Consider the following 21,348-nt stretch of genomic DNA (forward strand, 5'->3'; position numbering starts at 1 on the left):
CAATGGAATACTAGCAATTATAAAGGTTGCCTCAATGGCGTTGACATGATTGAGTAAACTTGAATTTTTAAAAAATGTGGTTTAATATTATATATGTACTATCTGTACCTCTCTGCAAGGTTTTGACAACGCTATTGTTCATACGATTAAAATGTCGTATATCTCCAGCAAACAAACATGAAAAAAATGTCACATGGGTACAATAAATTTATATACACAAATCAAAGCGTACTACATTCATTTTTTTTAACAGATATGTAATATATCAAAAAGAATAAAAAAATACACATCGTATACATTATCAAAGTCAAAATGTGCATATTGATCCACTAAAAATTTTAAACACTCATATTCTAAAACACAAGAATCCAACGTGATCTCTGAAAAAAAAATACAATAAAAAACGTCGAGAAAAATCTGCACCACGAAAAGAACTGAAGTGTTCACAACAAACAAAGACATACAGCTAGAAAAAACACAGACAACATGACACCACATATATCAAAAGCTAGATTTTTGAACTTTTCTATCCGTGTTGACGACGAACGCGATTTTATTATAATTCGCAAATCCTTTGGCAGCTTGTGTTGCGGGAGGCCTCTTCTCAAGGAACCTCGAGGAAGGGGAAAAGCAGTGCAAAGCGTGAAAGTCACGAAATAATAATCACGACAATCACACCCCAAGTTGACGGCAGGACACGTCTAGAATTTCTTTTTTATCATTGCTACAAATTTCTCCGCTTCCCTGCTTGTCATCATCGGCGGCGGTTCTCGAGGAAGCTTTATAACCGACAACGCCAAGCTGCCACCGGAATCATGAGTTTATTTTTCTCATCATCACCAAAGACGTTTCTGATTTCTTTTCAGGTTGATTTTTTTTTCTTCCACCGACTTTCTTCTGTGTATATTTCTCGTTTTGGAACGATCCGATACCGGAAGGAAAAATACTAGCTTTTGATAATAAAGTGACGTACCGATTCATTTTGCTAGTAGAAGAGACGGTCTCTTCTGCATCGCGTGAGAGAAGAAATCGGTTGAGATAAACCTGAAAGTAAGGGAGAAATGGGGGTTTCGTTTAAAAAGGTGTGTTCAATGAAATGTTTTGTTGGTAAAATTTATTTGCTTTTATTGTTATCAATGCCTGGTGACATCGTCCTGTGCTGTACACTTACACATACACACGTACATTTAAAAGATATCGTAGTAGTAGTGTTTGATTTCATAGACGAATAAATACGAATCGATACATTGAAAACAAACAAACGGCAATACAAAATCACAACATTTATATTATCTGTGAGGTATCAAACAAGTACATTTTCGAGTGTTATGTTGTCATCAGTTGAATGTGTTTGATCTTGCTGCAGTCTTTGATTGAAATTTATAAATTATGTTCTTACCTGCTGTAACCTATAAAATTAGTTTAAAATGTAAAATATGACATATTATACATGTAAATATTTTTAACAGGAATAATGACTGGACTTGAGTAAAATGAAATGAAACAGAAAAGTTGTTAATTCAATAAACAATTCACACCACATTCTATAAAAAAAGTAACAAAATAATTCTATTATGTAAGGGCTGTATACAAGTGAAAGCATCAAAGCATTTGACCAAACTCTACTAAACATAGACAATCTGTCACGTCATATATAGATCTAATTAATCTTTTTTTTTTATTGGATGGTTACCCTAATCCAAATAGACGAAATTAATCCCATCTCACAATAATTACAAAAATAATACCGATTATTTTCAGAAGCTAAAGCTGCAACAATTTTCCTCGCATAAACTGCACTGTTTTTCAGGTGGAAATATTTATTCTTATGTAAGAATTCCAATCAGCATTTATCAGTTATATAAATCTGCCCAGATAATCAGGAAGCTTTTAAACCCTGTTTTTAATGGCATAGGCCTTCTGGCTACAGATAGCCGTAGCGGTAAATACTTCACGACATTTTCTAAACTTCCCAGTGCATAAAAAGTATCTTTGTACGTCTGTCACATGGTATAGACATGCAAAAATTAATGAATTTAGGTATACTTAAATAGATCTGTCAACATATTTGCCGAAACATCTGTGAGTTCTCAGAATAACCAAGAATGGTAAAGTATTCTGCTGAAACTTCGGCAATCGGTATGATAGATTACCGAAATCGGTTATGTCGTAATTTGAAGACATCACGTGTGATTTTTTCAGCATTGCGGAAAAGTTTCTGGTGCGGTCATTTTGATCATTTTATAGGTCAATAAATATGAAGAAAGTAATTAGAGTACAGATTAGAGGGATTCTGTGTAATGATCAACTAAATTATTTTAGGCTGGCCATCAATAGTGCTGTTTTGGATTATATTTCCCCAATCATACGGACAATTGGTTGATGCACCTGAAACAGATTCCATATGCGTACGAACTTGATGATGGATCCAAGTTAACAACATTATGTTTTATTTGATCCATGATGATGATATGATGATATAGACTACCATCTATTGTAGCAAGGTATCCACCGGTAGCAATGGTCTTTGCTGACGAAACAATTTGATCAAGACTGTACAACTATTTATATTCAATCATACTCCTGTCTGTAAGCATAGATACTTACGCGAAACCCGCAAGGGACAGAGAATCTCCTTCCTGAAGTAAGTTCAAACAAAAAGTCGTACAATCAAGCTCTTGCTTGCCAAAAAGACCCAATAGATGGGGAGAAGAGCCCGCCCTCTTTCCACGAAATGTTAGCGATAGGAAGTTGACAGTTTCACTCTTCCTATCCATCTCGCTTTAATCTTTAATGTTGTATTTGATCCATATCCACTAATTGAATAAAATAGTTTGTTTGATAATTATGATTTGCTTTTCATCCCATAAAAAATTTGGTTTCCGATAAAAAAAGCCCGGGGGTCTGGGGCTACAGCTTTTAGATAAACGATTACCGAAATAAACTTATACTCGGTTTAAAACTACAGGAGGGTATGTTGTGCATACATATGATAAAACGAACTGGTTTCTTAGTGCAAATGGCGAAACTTGTAACTCTACAACACGTTTGATAGATTCTGGTATGTAGCTTCGTTTTTGAAATCCAGATACCATGTTAGGTTGATTTTTTGATGGTTTATCTCCTTCTTTTCGTCATTTCTCATTTTCTCTTTTGAGTTAATAGTAGATGAAATTTAAAATTTGAAACTTATTATAGTATTCTATTATGATTATTTTCAAATGTATTGATAGATTTAAAAATTTCTTATATTTTTATAAGGTTAGCCTAGATTAAAAACAGTTTTGATTTGTATTCATTGGTTTGCACATTTTCTAATGAATTTCATCTACTTTCGTCGTCAGTATACACTTCTCGACAGACTACTTTTCAATTCAGTTCTCAAATTGATTTTGTCAACAGACGCCAGATCGTCATGGAAAAACTCAATTTGTATCCAGCTAACCGTAACTGGTCGAACCTAAACTGGAGCACTTATAATGCACGTACGCGCTCTAATGTGATTTAAACGAAATGAAACGTATCCAATTCTATCGTTTAACTCGCTTCGTTTGGTCTTGCTGGGCGGACAGTTTATACAATTCGGGCGGCACTTTTTCTACCCAAAAAAAAACCTTCAACTGCCCAAAGCATCCTACTCTCGCTTCAATACGCGCGTTCACAGTATCCATTTGTTCTTTTTTTCCCAGAACCGAACTGATAGAGACCAGAGGCATTCCTACAGTCGATAACATCATCACTCATTCATTGAGTTAGGGACGGATCCTGAAACTGTCGTCCTCACATCACAGAAGAGCCTAAGAGCAACGGATCGACAGCTCTACCCAACTGACCTTCATATCAAGCGAGAGACACATACAAAAAAACTGTCTGCTGCTTGGAATTCTTCATTTCGAGGGACACTCGCAGAATAAAAAGCAGTCGAAAATGTCATTGATTATGTACACTGCAAACACAAATCCCATTTCAGTACTGCTCTTCGATTACTCATCGAAAGGGTTTCGGGTAGGCCGTTTTTCTTAAATGACATACGGGAAAATGAAATGGAATTCTGCCATCGTATTCAACGTTGTCGATACATTCCGTCGCTGGTTGGTTTTTACTCAATCGCGCATTAGAAGGTTTCATCTAGCTGACTGTCTCCATTGGCTATGCTTTTGTGCAGATGGCTCGATTTAACCCTTTCTGGAAGACTTTCTTCCACATACATTAAAGTTACGGAATTGACTTTTTCTGTTCGGATGTATCTCTTGGAAATTAGTCAAATATTATTATGGGACTTGTTCTTACTTTCAAAAGGAATTCCTCCTGGTGTACATCCATTCCTTCTGTGTCACTTTTTTATGAGCAAATTGATTCCGGAATATGTTCCCGATAACTTAATCTTTGAAAAGTTCAGTTTTCCTCACAATTCCTCCAAAAAAATCATTGATTCTGTCAAATCTAATACTGAGTTATTTCGCTGAAATAACTACTAGAAATCCTTATGTAAATTTCTTCAAATAGTTTTCCCAACAATTTTATGCCAAATTCTTCCGCGAAGTTCAATAAAAGTCCTTAAGAAATATTTCCAAAATACATCACGAATTGCGTCAAAAATTCTTTCATGTTTTTTTATAAAAAATGTTGCTTTAAATCCCTGGATTATTCAAGAATTGGAAAGCAAATTGTTTTAGAAATATCTCTTGTTTGCGAATCTTCTGATTAAATTGGTTAAAAAACCCCAAGGAAAATTTTACTTCCAAAATTTGCATAGCATGTAACAAAATAACTGGGAAGGTGGAAAGGATTTATTAGGATATTCATAAAGAAATTTATTTTGATCTTCCTTAAAACACTTATTTAGAAACGATTTTACCAATTATTGGCAGAATTCATATTTTTGATTTAAATTTTCGTGCGATATGTAAGCGGAATTTCTAGAGAACCAGAAGTCAAGAAAGAATAGTTCCTAAAGAAGAGTCTGATGAAAGTTATTGAGAAATTTGATTTATTTGTAAATTCAGGTTTGAACATCTAGATTATAAATTACCTTTCATTCTACCTTTGCCCAAATATTTTTCAACCTGCTCCAATATTTTATTGTCTCTCCTTCCTTCGCATGAAGCTTTGAGGAGTTTCGTACAAAAATTCCATACTCCAAAATGCAACATTTTAAAGAATCTAAAAAGGGTAAATTATAGGAGTTTCGAAAAATTACAGAATTTTTATACGTGTCGTACCTGATTTCTGAAAGTCCATCAGTAATTTAAAAAAAAAAATCAACAATATACACTGACACGGTGCTGATCTTGGAGCCGGTGTAGACTCACACATTCAAAAGGGCGTAACTTCAAAACGGGCCCTACGATTTTTTGTTTTTGAATTTTGCCCAGACATGCAGCTTAGCTATAGGAAACGACTGGTGAGTACAGATTTGATGGAATTTTTTTTCTGATAATAACGGTCAGATGAGCACCGTCACTGATGTAATAGTAAACAGCCTACAACAATTGTTAGAGCTACATTAAAGCGACCCATAATGACAAAACCATTAAAATTTTAAGTATATGATCCCTTTTTTTCAGTTGGATCGCCAGAAGCTACTGTGAAACTCTTAGAAAATTCAAGTTTAAAATTTGTATGGAGACAATTGACCGAATGTGTGGCAAACACTGTTCTAGCTACATTATTGATGCGCTGTAGTCGATAACATTCTTCCGTTATTGGTTTTAAGTTTCTTCTATAAACTCTTATAAATTTAGTAAAATTTATTTTTTGTTTGTTTCCTAACAAAAAACTTACTATAAATTGAAGACAACTCTACTGAAAAACAGAATGTTCGTTTTCTGAAAGCGCTTCGATTTCGTTCAAATTTAGTGAGTTGAATCATTATTCACAACTATTTGAACGGTAATTTTTAGTTTGGCATAGTTATCGCTGTTTTGGATGGTGTGTTATTTTGTTCTGTATTTTCAACCCCTATTTACAGTTTTTCTAGGTATAATTATTATGATTCTAATCGAAAGGTTTGTAGTTTGTTACAGTCTCTTCTTTATTGATAGGAGTATTTTGAAATGATCAATGAAATAATTTCATGATCTACAGTGCACCCAATGGCCTACAATATAGTTGGAACAAATGTTCTCTTGTTTTTGGTACATTTTCTTCATATACATTTAAAGCTCGTTTAGCCTTCTCTTAGAGATGACAGATTCCGTTCAAACTTTCGCAGTATCTTCTGGAATGCAAATAGAAAACAAAAAAAATAATTTAAGATTCTTACGGTTTGATTGTTTTTATATAAAAACGAACCATCTCACTATACATTATACCATTCACACAGTGAATGCATACCAAACTGATCTTAAATGCATGTCCAACAATTTCACCTATGAAATGTATCTTTAAACAGCATAAACTGTTCTGCCACAATCCTCCTTCAATCGAAAGGGGCATAAATTGATATCGTAAAGGTCGTTAGTCAGTATAATGTTGTCCCTGCCACAGAGCACCATCAAGCCACATATGAGAACGAACATGTGACGCCAAAGCCAACCGATAATTCTATACAATCAATTCGAAATCGTTTTATGTGCACACATTACCAATGAGATGAACATGAGAACTTCCAGTCCCTCCCTGTTGCAACGACCATTGCCGACAGCAATCATCGAGGAGGTGAAGTGTGTTGTCATGCTCTTGATATTGTACTGACAGAACTGCAGAATGGAAAAGTGGTTTGTGTGATGAACATCAACGAAAATCTGCTCTTCCGCCGAGCACGTTCTGTACTGAATCTTCTGAATCGTCCTCCTATCATACGTGGTCTGTGCTGGCTTGAGTCCAGTTCAAGTGCGCTCTGGTTGATAGTTGTACGTACATATGGATTGGAGTGGATTAAATTTTGGCTGGGATCTCTTCATTCGGACATCGCCAGTTCCTTACTTTTCTGGATTGACTTCCATCGGGGACCAGGAAACTGTCTGCTCTCATTAACTATGATAAAGTCATAAAGATGTCAGAGCAAAAGCATTACAGGTATTAAAAATTCACCATATAAATTGGCTGACTCGGGAGCCTCTGACTGCCCCACAGTTGATAACGTTTTTCGCTGCACCCATAGGAGAAAGTTGTAAGGTGAACCGGTCGGTGTCATGGTGCACTTTTGAGGCGATTTCTACATGAACACATAAACTGGGCAACTCAAAGACCTTGCCAAGATCCCACTGGACCTGTTGTCTTTATTGTCACATCGACCCGTTTCTCCCGATGCCGGAACACAAGATCCTGTAGACGCCCCGTAGCGGAGCCATTATCAATTGAATTTTGCAAAACTATTAAGAAAAAGGACACCTGAGACTCATTCTGTAGTGTGCCTGCCTGGTTGGTTCCAGTTTTTTCCCTGCTTGCTTACTTCATGGCAGGAAAGCTACCGGACCATTTTTCGACATAATGTTTGCACTTGGTCCTACACATGGACGTAGCCAGGTTATCCATCAACGATGGGAAAATAAGCTTTAAAACAATAATTTTGACACCCTGCCCTGGGCAAGATGGAATGGGTGGGGTGAGAAGAAATGCAAAAGATCACAGTTAAACTGTATAATTATAAGAAAATCAACTACCAAAACAGTAAGTTATCAATTTGACCAAACTTTTAGGTAAGATAAATGTACTAACATTTATTGCCATCATGTTGAAAACTTCGCATTTAATCTTGCCTTATCCATTTAAACCAGGGTTTCCCAACCAGTGGTGCGCGGACCCCTAGGGGCCGTGATGACTTTTCAGGGTGTCCGCAAAACCATTAAAAAATGAAGAATGTTCTACTTGTATTATAATCGAGTTGCAGATTTTTAATAGATCAAATGTTTTTAAAATGAAACCCCTTTCTAAATCTACACAAATTGAGACAATACTAATGAGACAAAGCCAGCTATGATAAGTTTCAAACATACGTCCTAATTCTGTTCAGTTTGAGTACGAAAATTTTTGACTACATTTTTGACTGATATCTGTTGTAGCTATCTTGTGAAGATTTTTATTGTATATCTGACAGTTGTAAAAGAGTTCCTTGTGAAATTTCTATAGAATTCTTACCACGGTCGATGATTGGCTCCTATGAAGCTGATAAGCATGTATTTTGCAATATTTACAACAACTTCCAGTGGTGATGCTTGCTAACATGATGCTAACAATATCTTTGAAAAATTTCTGCCGATATCTCCACGGACTCTTTTAGTAAAACCTTGAGGATACCTTCAATTAGCATCTGGGAATATATTTGATAAATTGCTTGTGGAATTATAGGGCTTATATAGAGCTGACAAGCCCCTGCTGCTTTGCCTCGAACCTATGCAGCCGCCGTCGCAGTGCCCGTTACCACCAGCATTGCCGAATATCTAAACTCCTCAATGATCGTTCCCGCTGCCGAATCCACAACCATCGACACCGCCACTACCAGCTCCACCAACGCTATTCTTCTCACCACCACCGCCGTCTCCAACCCCGCCACCACATCTGCCGCTGCTGCTGCTACTGCTACTGCCATCACTACCAGTAGGGCAGCTACAGCCACCCTTACCACCGCCTCCAATATGCAGACTGCGTCTTCCTCCATTGCTGCCGACACTAGTCGTTCGCTGGATCCTGCCAACAACTGTGTTGTTCAAGAAAACTGCCGTTTGAAAGTAGTCAATAGAAATCGTCTAGTAACCAATCGTGAATCATCCGATGAACAATTGAAATCGTTTTACGTCACCCCATTCACCGTTGAGCAAACTGAAGAGGACATTATTGAATACCTTCGGGAAACCGTTACAATCAACGACTCAACAGTGAAGTGTGTGAAGCTAGTACCTCGAAATAAGAACATTAACGAGTTGTCTTTTGTATCTTTCAAAATAAGTGTTTCTGAAGATCTAGCTTCCGTAATTGGTGATCGTTTTTATTGGCCTGATGGCGTTGAAATCCGTGAATTTCAGCCAAAAAACGGGGTACGACTCAATCAAGTAGCTTCGATATAATGCAAGTATGTGACACTAATGCCAATGCAGCTTCAAACAGTGATTCATTACCAATAATCGTTCCCTCACACAATACACATTCTCATGAAATGATTTACGAAAAAGGAATAAACTTGCAGTATATTGATGACACTCAAACCAAAATCTTACTAGCGAAGTTCTCTCGTAATTTTTTGAAAATTGGTTTGCATAATGCTCGAAGTCTTCCTAACAATATTGATAATTACCGAACATTTCTTGGAAAATCAGAACTAAACATTTTAGCCATTGTTGAATCATGGTTAAAACCATCAATTACCAACAAATCCGTTGAATTAGATGGTTTCAAGATAGTTAGATCTGATCGCAGCAATAAAAACAAAAAACGTGGTGGAGGAGTTGCATTTTACGTTAAATCAAATTTAAAATTTTCTGTCATTTGTAAGTCTGAGAAAGACTGTGAAGTGGAGTATTTATTTATTAAACTTCGTTCAGCTAACCTAATATGTGGTGTTGTGTATAAGCCACCAGATGTTAGTATTTCAAAATTAGATACTCTTTTTAGCAAAATTTCGGATATCTCCTCTACGGAAGCTAATATTTTGGTAATGGGAGATTTTAATGTCAATATGCTCAACTATCATTCGTCAAAAACTCGCAATCTATTTGACCACCTAAATAACTTGTCATTTAAGTTGATCGATACTTGGCCTACCTGTCACAAACCAGGATGTCAACCGTCTGTTCTAGACGTAATAATTGGCAATTGCACTGATAAAATTTGTAATGCTTACCAATCGTCTGTTGGGGGCATAAGTGACCATGATTTTATCTGTGTAGACTACAGGTTCAAGCATTCAAAACCAAAGGCCGAAGAGTACTGGGCCAGAGATTACCATAAAATAAACACGGATTCTTTTCTATCTGATTTGCGTGATTGTCGTTTTGATAGATTATACTACTACCCTACTGTTAATGAGAAACTAAAATGCTTCAATGAAATGCTTTTTTCCACACTCGATAGACACGCTCCTCTGAAGAAAAAAGTTGCAAAAGATCCAAACTGTCCATGGATAAACAGTTATGTAAATCGAATTTTCAAAAATCGTTCCGAAGCTTACGAGTGTTGGAAAGGAGACAAAAATAATGTTCAAAAATGGAATAATTTCAAATGTTTGAGAAATATGACCAATCGTGAAATTAAACGAGTTAAACGTGAATACTTTACAACTCAACTTAGTGCAGATCTACCAACAAAATAGTTATGGAGTAACATAAAACGTTTAGGTCTCAAACAAACTAATACAAAAATGGGCGGTGGCGATGTAAACGCAACAACGTTAAACAATTACTTTGTTTCACATTACATACCTATCACATTTGTAGAAAATTCAGTCGAATTTGTTGAATCACATTCTGAGTTTTCATTCCGTGGGGTAACTAATGATGAGGTACTCCAAGAATTTGTTTCTGCATCGTGTGATTCCGTTGGAGATGATCTTATTTCCTTGAATGTTTTAAAAATATCTTTACCTGCAACTTTGCCTTATATCACACATCTAATCAATTTCTGTATAACTTGTTCTGAGTTTCCTGCCGATTGGAAAGTTGCAAAAATAATACCAATAGGAAAGGTTGATAATCCTACCACTGAAAAAGAATTTCGCCCGATCAGCATTCTATGTGCCTTGTCCAAAATTTTTGAATCGATACTTTCAAAGCAGTTGAATGAATATCTGGCAAGAAAGAAATTATTGAGTCCTTTTCAATCAGGATATCGTGAATCTTGTAGCACGATAACTGCATTGATTAAGGTTGAAAACGATATAAGAGAAGCGTTAGACAAAAAGATGGTTACGATTATGGCATTACTCGATTTTAGCAAAGCTTTTGATACAATTAGCCACAGTTTACTTTGCAACAAACTTATACATATTTTCAAATTTGATATTCTATCGGCTAAGCTGATAAACTCTTATCTGTCGTGTCGTTCACAATACGTTGTATTTAATCACACCAGATCAGAGAAAATTTCTGTTCCCTGTGGAGTACCCCAAGGGTCAATCCTAGGTCCGCTTCTTTTCTCGATGTATATTAACGACCTACCAATGGAGTTGTCTTTTTGCAAATTTCACTTGTATGCTGATGATTGTCAACTGTATATATCAGATACAATAAACAGTCTAGAAAATAGTATAGAAAAAATTAACTCAGATATTCAGAACATTTTAAACTGGTGTGAACGGAACGGACTAGTAATGAACTCGAGTAAAACACAAGCGATTATATTTAGAAATAAGCGTACTACAATTACATGCCCTTTCAAAATTAAGATAGGCAACGATGCCATTGAATTTTCAGATACTGTAAAGAATCTCGGATTAATAATGGATTGCAGATTAAATTGGAATGACCAAGTCAATGCTGTATGTAATAAAGTGTATAAGGCTCATCATTCTCTTGTTGTTGTAAGAAGTAGCACTCCGCAACACACACGACTTCTACTTGCTAGATCATTAATTATTCCGCTGTTCGATTATGGAGATATTTTATACTCGCTTATTTCGATGAAAAATCTACGTAAACTGCAACTAGCCTTCAACACTGTTACTCGATATGTTTTTAACCTCGGAAAATTTGATCACGTATCCAGATATGCAAACTCGATACTTGGTAGAAGTTTCGCTAGCCATTTAAAACTTCGAATCTGTACGCAAACTTTCAAAATCTTAAATGATCCTCCATTGTATCTAGAAAATTTCTTTTCATATGCACGATCCACGAGAGCACCTTTATTAATTGTGCCTAGATGTCTTTCTGGTGATCTGAAAGATTCGTTTCGCCATCGTGCAATCAAAGCCTGGAATGAGTTACCGAGAATGTGTAGGTGTGAGAGAAATTATATTGCTTTCAAGAATTGTTTAAGTTTGTTTCATAACTAGTTTGTGCATCGGCATTAATGTTAAATAGTAACATATACTTGGAAAACCGTTAGTAGGTTATTTGTGTTATTATATTGTGTCATTAAATAAATAAAATAAATAAAATAACAGCCCCATAAGCCCCAAAAAGGCGAATTGACGGGCTAGTGGTTGCTTAGATTTAGTGACTAAAAATATTAAAACAGTGACCAAATAGTGACTAAATTGTGACTTCATGACTACAAACATAAGATCGACATAATAGTTCAGAAACGAAACCATGGTTCTAATAATCAAGAATATTTACAAGCCTACACTTTATGCATTTCTTGGACTCTTCAAGAGTAAATTAATAATGGTAAAGCAGGAAGATTTTTTTGACGCGAAATCCTTACAAAAATTGTAGATGAACTAGATGTTCTTCTGAAATTTCTTAAATAATCTAGAATTCAGAAGTAGAAGAGGAAAAATTCCAGTGAGATCATATGTAAAACTCAACCCTTTCGTTCCAAAAATAGTTTCGGTGCTATTCTATTTTTAATGAGCTCGAGATAAACTGAATCAGGTGATTATTGTACCATAGCAATTAGAGAAAAACTTCATGCATTTTACAACATATTGTTACAGATATAACACAGTATTCAAAGTATACAAAACATTCGTATCACTAAAGATTAACAATAAACACTTATTTTAAATTGATTTTGAAACATTTAGCCGAGCTGTGTTTAAGTAATCTTCATAGAAACGCGTATTTGGGAAAGAAATAGTTTATCAAAATCATAGAAATATAAGGGTAGCTTAATCCACGAATGATTTTCTGGTCCCTTTGTTAATATTTGTAGGAAAATTATGGAACTCTTTTCTTTTAAATTTCATAACTAGTTTTTTTGGAGAACAGTAGAGCCGTTATTCCTATCAAATTTGATAAATACATTTTAGTTGAAATTTTAAGTCTTCTTTCTTGAAAAATTTGTTTGTAGCTCTTCTTTTAAAAGGTAAGTCAAAGATCCCATCAGGCTATTCTCCGTTGATTTCTCCTGAAATTTTATCTGAATATACTCAGCAAGTCTATCAAGAAATAGGCCGATTTTTCAGTTTCAAAATCTAACAAGAACTTTTATCCCAAAATCCGACACATGAATTTCATACATTCTGTTTGAAATGTTTGGCCAATATTCACCTTGATTCTTTCAGAAAAATTGCAAAAAGTTTATAAGCACTTTGATAGCCTGATTGAAAAAAAAAGTTTGGATTTAGAATGATTAGAAACCAGTAAACTTCACTATCCTGCTAGTCAAGTTTAAGAAGCTAATCCAGATTATCGTTGATTGATCATCAGATCGCGACTTTAGTGACTTTATTTTATAATATACCATAAAAATAGTTTAACACTTCAGTCGTCGCGTTGTTGTATTTTGTACAACACCGCTGAAAAAAACTCGCTTTTCGTTCACAACAGCAGCGTGGTGGTTCTGACGGTGGCAAACCGCACGACGACTGGAAGGTTAAACATAAAAAAATGACAATCTAGGGCAAAATTGATCATCATTATTTAATATGGTTTAAGAATAAAAAATCTCCCTATCTACTAAATTTGGGTCTTCTAAATCTGAAAATGATGTCAAAGTTCTTATAACTCGAGTATTTGATCATTTTATATAAGAATAAATGGTTTATGGACAAACAACTATACTGCCCATATCTGCATATTTGTAACATTCGACAAAAGTAGGCATTGAGTAAATGGAATACCAAGAGTACATTTCATGGCAGTATGGGAGGAAACTTAAATTTCTAAAAATTACTAGGAACTCAAAAGTGCTCATTTGAGGCTGATATTTTGTACAACTCATATCGCATACTAGGTGAATAGTCAGAAAATAATTCTGGTAGAAATTTCATTGCTGTTACATTACGAGGCTCATTTATAATCTCAATGTTACTGTTATGCGGTTGTAATTACCAATGTGACAAAACAACTTGGTATTTTTTTCGAGTTTTATAGAACAATCTCACATATTTTAGTAAGTTGATCGAAAGTATTTATCATTTGATGACTCTCCATGGTATTAACTTCAATTTGTCAAAAATGTCGAATGTGACAAATATGCAGTTATGGGCAGTATACTTGCTATGCTGTTTGATATAAAAACTGAGTACTGTAGTTCACACTTAAGCTTACACAACATTTTAAACTCTTTAAGTTGACATGTACGCATAACAGCAGTGGATTGTTTAACTCCGATATTTCCATCTGTATTGCTTACACCTTCAAAAAGTATGAATATTTCTTTGCAAAATTGAAACTAATAAAAATGAAGGAGTTTCAAATCATCATTAGACATCTACAAACAAGAAAAATGGAATGTCTGTAGTGCCAACGAAACCTTCAGCATCCATGGGAGGAAATATTTTTGGCGCCGACCAGATCAAATTCGCCCCAATGATCAATTTACCGCCAGGTTACGGTGCCCAACAAGTGGATTACAACAGAGTTATTGTGATTTTGTTACTTGGTTGGCGCGTTTTTTTTCTAACAAACTGTGTTATAATTTTGACTGATTAGTTGTTAAAGTAACAAAAATTATTACACAAATTATTCTACAACAAACAAAATTGAAACAAAATATGTTATAATTTCAACAAAAGTGTAATTTATTATGTTTCAAACCAAATAAATATATAATTAATTTTATTATTTTCCATAGCTCAATCATAACAAAAATTGCTCTTAATTTTTTATAACAAATTGTGTAATAATTATGTTTTGTATGAAAACAACTGTAAACAGACTTTTTTATTATAACTGAGTTTGTTTCAATTATGTTATAATTTCCTCCACCAACTCAAAGTGTTTCTAACAAAAATGAAACAAAAATTGTTTTTTGTATTACATCTAAATATAATTGTGCTACAATTTTCTTGTAATCCACTGGTCGGGTAGGCTTGTGTCAATGCAGCCGCTTTATATAAGCAATGATATAATCACAGACAAACAGATGTAACACTTACGAAGTTTCCATCGACCACTTATTTAACGATCATTTCTAATTTGCTCTGAACAAACCTTACAACTAGAGACGTGTGCATCATTTTTCTTCGTGTTTGACGGTACACACTAACGCCTGCCAAATATTTTGTAGCACTAAGCAGTATTTCGTGCAACATGCTCACCAGATGATGATAGTGTAAATTAGGCGATGGTTTATTAAGAAATTTGTTCGCAGTGCTACGTCTGTTTGTCTGTGATATAATGATTCATGGCCCAAGTAGGCAGATCGGGATCAACCTTATTTGCTTTTATTATGCAACTGCCGGATTATGTAAGGAAACGATCAATTTTGCCCAAGAAAACTGTAAAGATAATTCAAAGAGTTTGTTTTTAATTTCTTGCCGCAAATTTCCAAAAAAAAAACGCTCTCAAATTTTCCTCAGGTGTTCCTACAGATTCCTCATTGGAAACCTACAGAAATCTGACCAGCATTACCTCTAAAGATTGCTGCAGATATTCATGCAATAATTCTTCCGGTATTCATCCAGTCACTACTCCTAGGATTCTTCTGGAAATTTTGGAAGTTTTTTTAAGAGACACATTATATTACATCGTGAATAGGGTAATGACTGCTTACACCATTCTGCAATGCTAACAGTTGGCGGAATCAGTTAAAAGTACAGACAACAACCTTTCGAACATTCAGTTTTTGATATTGAAAACGGTGACATTGGTTTTTGTATGCCACTAACTCAGCGTGCTACTCAAAAAAAAAATATTCTCGAAATTCAACGACTAGCTCATGGAAGCATGGTTCCTGAGAGCGTATGGTAAAAAACTAAAAGCCTTAATCACCTAAAATAAAGAAACTGTAAAAGTAATGAATGAAAATCATGCATAAAGTGAATAAATAACATAGTGTGTTTGATTCATTGTTCGTGATGCTTTCTTTATATTGAAATTTCGTTAAAAGTATCATTTGTTACATTTTTAGTTTTGAATTTCGCCTTATTGTACGAGATTTATTTTTGAAAGATTTCATCATAAAATTCTTCGAAGAATAAGTCTTAAAAGTAATTTCACGAAGATTGTATGAATGATTCTTAAAAGAATTCATCTTATGACATCTTCATCTTCTGGAATCGTTCCGTTAGAAAATCCTTAAAGAACTCAGTGGGGTCTTTGCAGTTAAACTTGGAGTAACATCTGATGAAATTCAAGAAGAATATCAGCAGGCATATAATTTCTTTTTATGGATACTTAGAGATATAATGAAATGAACGTATGTAACAACTCTTAAGAATTTCACAATAAAAAGTTATAGAAGAAAACATGGAATACCACAGCGTAACAAAAATTTTATTTATGCATGTCTCAAATATAAAATGTTTTGTCTCTAGTAAATTTGGGTTGCTGAATCTGTCTTTTGTTCCGTAACATTTTTAGCTACAGGTCGCCAAAGTTGAATAAAACATTAATATCAGTAATATTTATATGAAATTTCAGGTATGGTTTGTCAAACTTTCTAATGACATAATCCGCCCAGTGTGCAAAATTGGACTTCAAGTTTAATTTAAGACATAATTTGTTTCAAATTTCTCTATTAAATGTGAATTAAATCTACTGTTCCAACATGCTTGAAGTCTTTATACAAAATTCGTTGTTTCTCTTACATATATGGCATAATACAATCCTTTTCAAAACCCCCAGAAAACAACTGTTGATCATCGAAAGTACAATGAACTTTTTTGATAACTATTGTTTAGCATACGAAGTTTGAACTCTGTGGCAAATAAGGTAAATAAATTGCCATACAAGCTGAAAAACTTTCATTCAAGTTGGGTTAAATCGTCAAATTATGCATTTTTAACAGCAAATATCACAAAAACTAGACGTACTAGGAAATTTATGAAAACGAAAATGAATTCAGCAGCTCAAAATTGTATTAACAGCGGTATTTTGATGCTTGAGGCAGAAAAGTGTTCCGCAGTGTAATTCGTAGAAATGTTTTTAAAATTGGGAAATATTCAAAAGTCATGAAAACAATTGAATAATTTCAAACAAAATTTCCCTAGTTTAATCAAGCCGGCTTTGTGGACGGGCGATCGACGACAGACCAAATCTTTATGTTGCGGCAGATCCTCCAAAAGTGTCGCAGTCCCTACGCGCCACCTATTCATCGATTTCAAAGTGGCCTATGATACCATCGACCGCGAAGAGCTATGGAAGATTATGGACGAGAACGGTTTTCCCGGGAAACTGACTAGACTGATCAAAGCAAAGATGGATAGTGTACAGTGCTGTGTGAAGATATCGGGTGCTTTATCGGTCCCGTTTGAAACACGCAAAGGACTTCGACAAGGCGATGGTCTTTCCTGCCTCCTGTTCAATATTGCGCTAGAAGGTGTTATGAAACGGGCGGGCTTCAACATGCGAGGCACGATCTTCAATAAATCCAGCCAGTTTCGCTGACGACGTGGACATTGTCGGAAGAACGTTCCAGGTGGTTGCTGAACAGTATACCAGGCTGAAACGTGAAGCAGATCGGGTTGGATTGAAGGTAAATACGTTGAAGACGAAATATCTGCTGGCTGGAGGAACCGAGCGCGATAGAGCTCGCATAGGAAGACGCGTGACGATCGACGGGGATGAGTTCAAGGTGGTGGACGAATTCGTCTACCTCGGATCATTGATAACGTCGGATAACAACTGCAGCAGAGAAATTCGAAGACGTATCATCGCCGGAAGTCGTGGACTCCACAAGACCATGCGGTCTGGTAAACTTCACTTCCGTACTAAGTGTACCATGTACAAGACGCTAATAAGACCGGTAGTTTTCTACGGGCATGAGACGTGGACAATGCTCGAAGAGGACCTGCAAGCGCTAGGAGTTTTTGAACGACGTGTGCTTAGGACGATCTTCGGCGGAGTATGTGAGAACGGCGTATGGAGGAGAAGAATGAACCACGAGCTTGCGCAACTCTACGGTGAACCCAGTATCACGAAAGTTGCCAAAGCTGGAAGGGTACGATGGGCGGGACACGTTGTGAGAATGCCGGACAACAATCCCGCAAAAATGGTGTTCAACTCAAATCCGGCCGGTACAAGACGAAGGGGAGCGCAACGAGCTAGGTGGTTTGACCAAGTGGAGCAGGATCTTGGAAGTGTGGGGCGATCGAGGAATTGGAGGTTAGCAGCCATGGACCGAGTTAGTTGGCGTAACATTGTGGCGCAGGTCATGTCTTGAAGGACGTAGAGCCAGCAAAAGTAAAGTAAGTAAGTTCCCTAGTTTAATGTAGTAGTTGAGTGTATGGGAAACCCCAGCAGCATTTTTTGAAAAACTCCTGAAAATTCTTTGTAGTTATATCTGTTGTAATTCCAGAATACAATTAAGATAAAATGCATAGATTATTTTCTTATGAAACACCATAAAAAGTCTTTACAAGGACTTCTTTAATAGTTCTCATTTCTGAAGAAAATCTAGCAGTGAAGCTTCAGAACCTTAGGATGTCTGAATTTTGTTTTGGAGTGGATCCATAAGAGATTACCAATGATAAATACAGTTCACTCTCGTATTTAACGCATACCTATACCGCGCACTCCTGTAAGACACGCAAGAGCGTTATAAGAGACCCAAGACTTTTAATCTAAGAGATTCTGTCGATTTCCACTCAAATAGCAGGGGGCCTACCTATTAACCCAGGTAACATTCGTACCTGAATAACAGTTTATTCAGCTGAAAATAGGCTGTTTAAACCAAATTTTAGCTGAATAAGCTGTCTATTCCGAAAGCACGACCCTACCCTACACCTACCCTGGAGTCCCACAAGGATCTTCAACGCTGTAGAATGCGATGTACGACAGGGTCCTATCGTTATGGAACAATTGTCTATCAGGTTGATCTTGAAGCGGATTCCATAGATCAACATTTACAGTGATAATATCAGAGTGATCTTCCATTGCCATCGTTAACGAAACAAGATCACTTAGAAGATTCTAAAGCTAGTAGACCAACATCTTAAAAAATATGAGTAGAGGAAGTGGGTAGCAGCGTTAAAAATGAGATTATACTTCATCTTAATTGTTTTGCATATTATAGAGATCCTTTTCATAATAAATACACTCTTCTTTTCGAAATAGGCTGTTCTTCAAAGCATTACACTGTGGCTGTGTGAATCTCATCGAAATAAGAGGACAAATCCAAACATAACTTAGTATGTACAAAATATTTGCAGAAAAGCTAGCTCCTTTTTATCTTCTAATATTTGAAAAATACATTGTTAAGTCAAACTCGTTTAATATTCATAAGGAATAGCACAATTATCTTCCCACCTTCTAATGAGAAAAAATCTCAAAGTGTTATGCATTCGGGGTAGTAACCTTTTCAGAGTAGTGGCATTCAGGGTAATGACCCATTCGGGATAATGGCTTTCGGGGTAATGGCGTACGGGGTAATGGTATTCGGGGTAGTGGAGTTCGGGGTAGTCGGTGCGCCAGCCTTGGGCGCAGCGCTACATATCAAGTGGAATCGGGATAAGCGTTCCGACTCTCACCAAGCGAGTAGTGAGCGCATACAGGACTATATCGTCGGAAGCGGCATGCGTAATCGCTGGGATGATCCCGATATGCATTATCTTGTCCGAAGACATCTACTGCTATCAGCGAAAATAAACCAGGCAGGCGAGGAGGTTGGCAAGGATTCGTTCGCTGGCTAAGTGGCAGCAAGAATGGGATGCCTCCGAGAAAGAAGGGTGGACCCACATCCTCATAACGAATCAATTAGCCAAGAGCACGGAGAATTGAACAACCACCTGACACAGTTCCTGTCAGGTACCGGCTGCATCAAGCAATATCTGCATCGATTCGGCCATGCGCCTTCACCATTACCCAAGGTTTAACATAGTACGAAACACGGTGGCGGCTGCTCTTAATGAGTATTTCAGCGTAGAAGGTATGGTACATGGAATGATATGCGATCCCGATCTTTGGAAAATGATGACCAACATGGCGGTGCAAACAATGTTTGGTTTACAGCGCAACTGGCGAGCAGAGTAGCGCTTGACGTCGGGTCGTCGGGGCACTGATGAACCAGAAGAACCTCTCACCGGAATTTTCGGACCGACCTCGGCACCCGACCAGTCTATTGGTGAAGAAGGATCATCGGGCGTGATCTGAGTAGGCTATATCCTCTGTCGGAGACAAGATCGAGTAGAACGAGCGTAACGTAGTAATGGTAATACCGTGCTGCATCAATATCCGGACGCTTAAGAGGCGTCAAATGTTGCAACTTAATTTTCGACACTTTATTGTCTCATCTAATTATAGTGTGGTTTTCATACAATTAGTTTAGGCTCTAATCTTCATGAGAACGATGAAAATTTTAACAAAAATGGCAAAAATAGCATGTAAATCGCGGATTTATTGAAGCATGTCGTGTTCTTAAACCCGGACACATGAATCGTTAAGCCGGACACTTATGAATCAAAATCCGGACAGCTTCAATTAAATTGACCATTTCTATATGAAACTCATTTGAATAAACGTTGTAACCAATAGAATTTCTTTTCTGCGAACACAGTACTTGCACTTGCTATATCATATACTATAAAAGCACAACTTTGGAAGTAATTTGATTTTTTTACCTGTATTTCCTACCTGTGGTTCGATGCGTCATCTATGTTGCAGCGCGATTGAAATACTCATGTTTTAATCAGTTTTTATGTGTATGATCATTGCCTTATCACTGATTGTATTGGTTTTTAACTTTAACTTTATTTTTTCTACGAATATGCTTCACAAATATTCGTTTACACGGTAGATTTATGACGATATCACCTTATGTCCGGCTATATAACCACTGGCTCACTAAGCCGGACAGCATATTTTCCTCTTAAAATAATTAAATTATACATATAATCACCACTTTCACTTATAAAACTTCACAATCTATCATCACATTTAGCATCCCGAACACAGCAAGTAGAAAAAACTATCATTTATCCACACTTTCATGAAAGAACCAATGCCGGTAAATTAGTCCAAAACTACGCAACTAAAACTTGCACGACGTAGGAAAAGTGCCAAACTGAAGCTGCGAATTTGTTTTTATTTTTAATATATTCTGGCAAAGCTTACTAGATTGCAAATTATTGTTAGATGGTGCAATTACATTAAATCTATGAATACGTGAGAATATTATCATATAATTGAAGATTTTCATAGTTAAAATAATAAATATTGATAGAGTGTCCGGATATTGGTGCCGTCCGGATTTTAATTCATCACGGTAAGTCGTCGAACTGCCTGTGAACCGGAAGTCACCTTCCAATCGGAATTGCAAAACCGACCTTGACACTTGGCCAACCACCGTCAAGTCAGCGTAGGCTAGATCCTCCGCCGGGTACTAGTTGAGTAGATCGGGAAACAGCACCGGCAAATGATCGTC

The 21,348-nt window shown here is 36.3% G+C and overlaps 1 long non-coding RNA gene across 1 annotated transcript in view; it reads right to left on the reverse strand.

The window, feature by feature from the left end:
• Positions 1 to 979: 979 nt before the first annotated feature.
• Positions 980 to 21,348, reverse strand: part of LOC110676317 — a 163,923-nt gene continuing 143,554 nt past the window's right edge. Inside the window, exon 3 of the long non-coding RNA XR_002500262.1 lies at positions 980 to 1,044. This is a non-coding gene — a long non-coding RNA (uncharacterized LOC110676317). The remainder of the gene's footprint in view (positions 1,045 to 21,348) is intronic.

The sequence above is a fragment of the Aedes aegypti genome, chromosome 2 (genome assembly GCF_002204515.2).
Source record: "Aedes aegypti strain LVP_AGWG chromosome 2, AaegL5.0 Primary Assembly, whole genome shotgun sequence".
Taxonomy (NCBI): domain Eukaryota; kingdom Metazoa; phylum Arthropoda; class Insecta; order Diptera; family Culicidae; genus Aedes; species Aedes aegypti.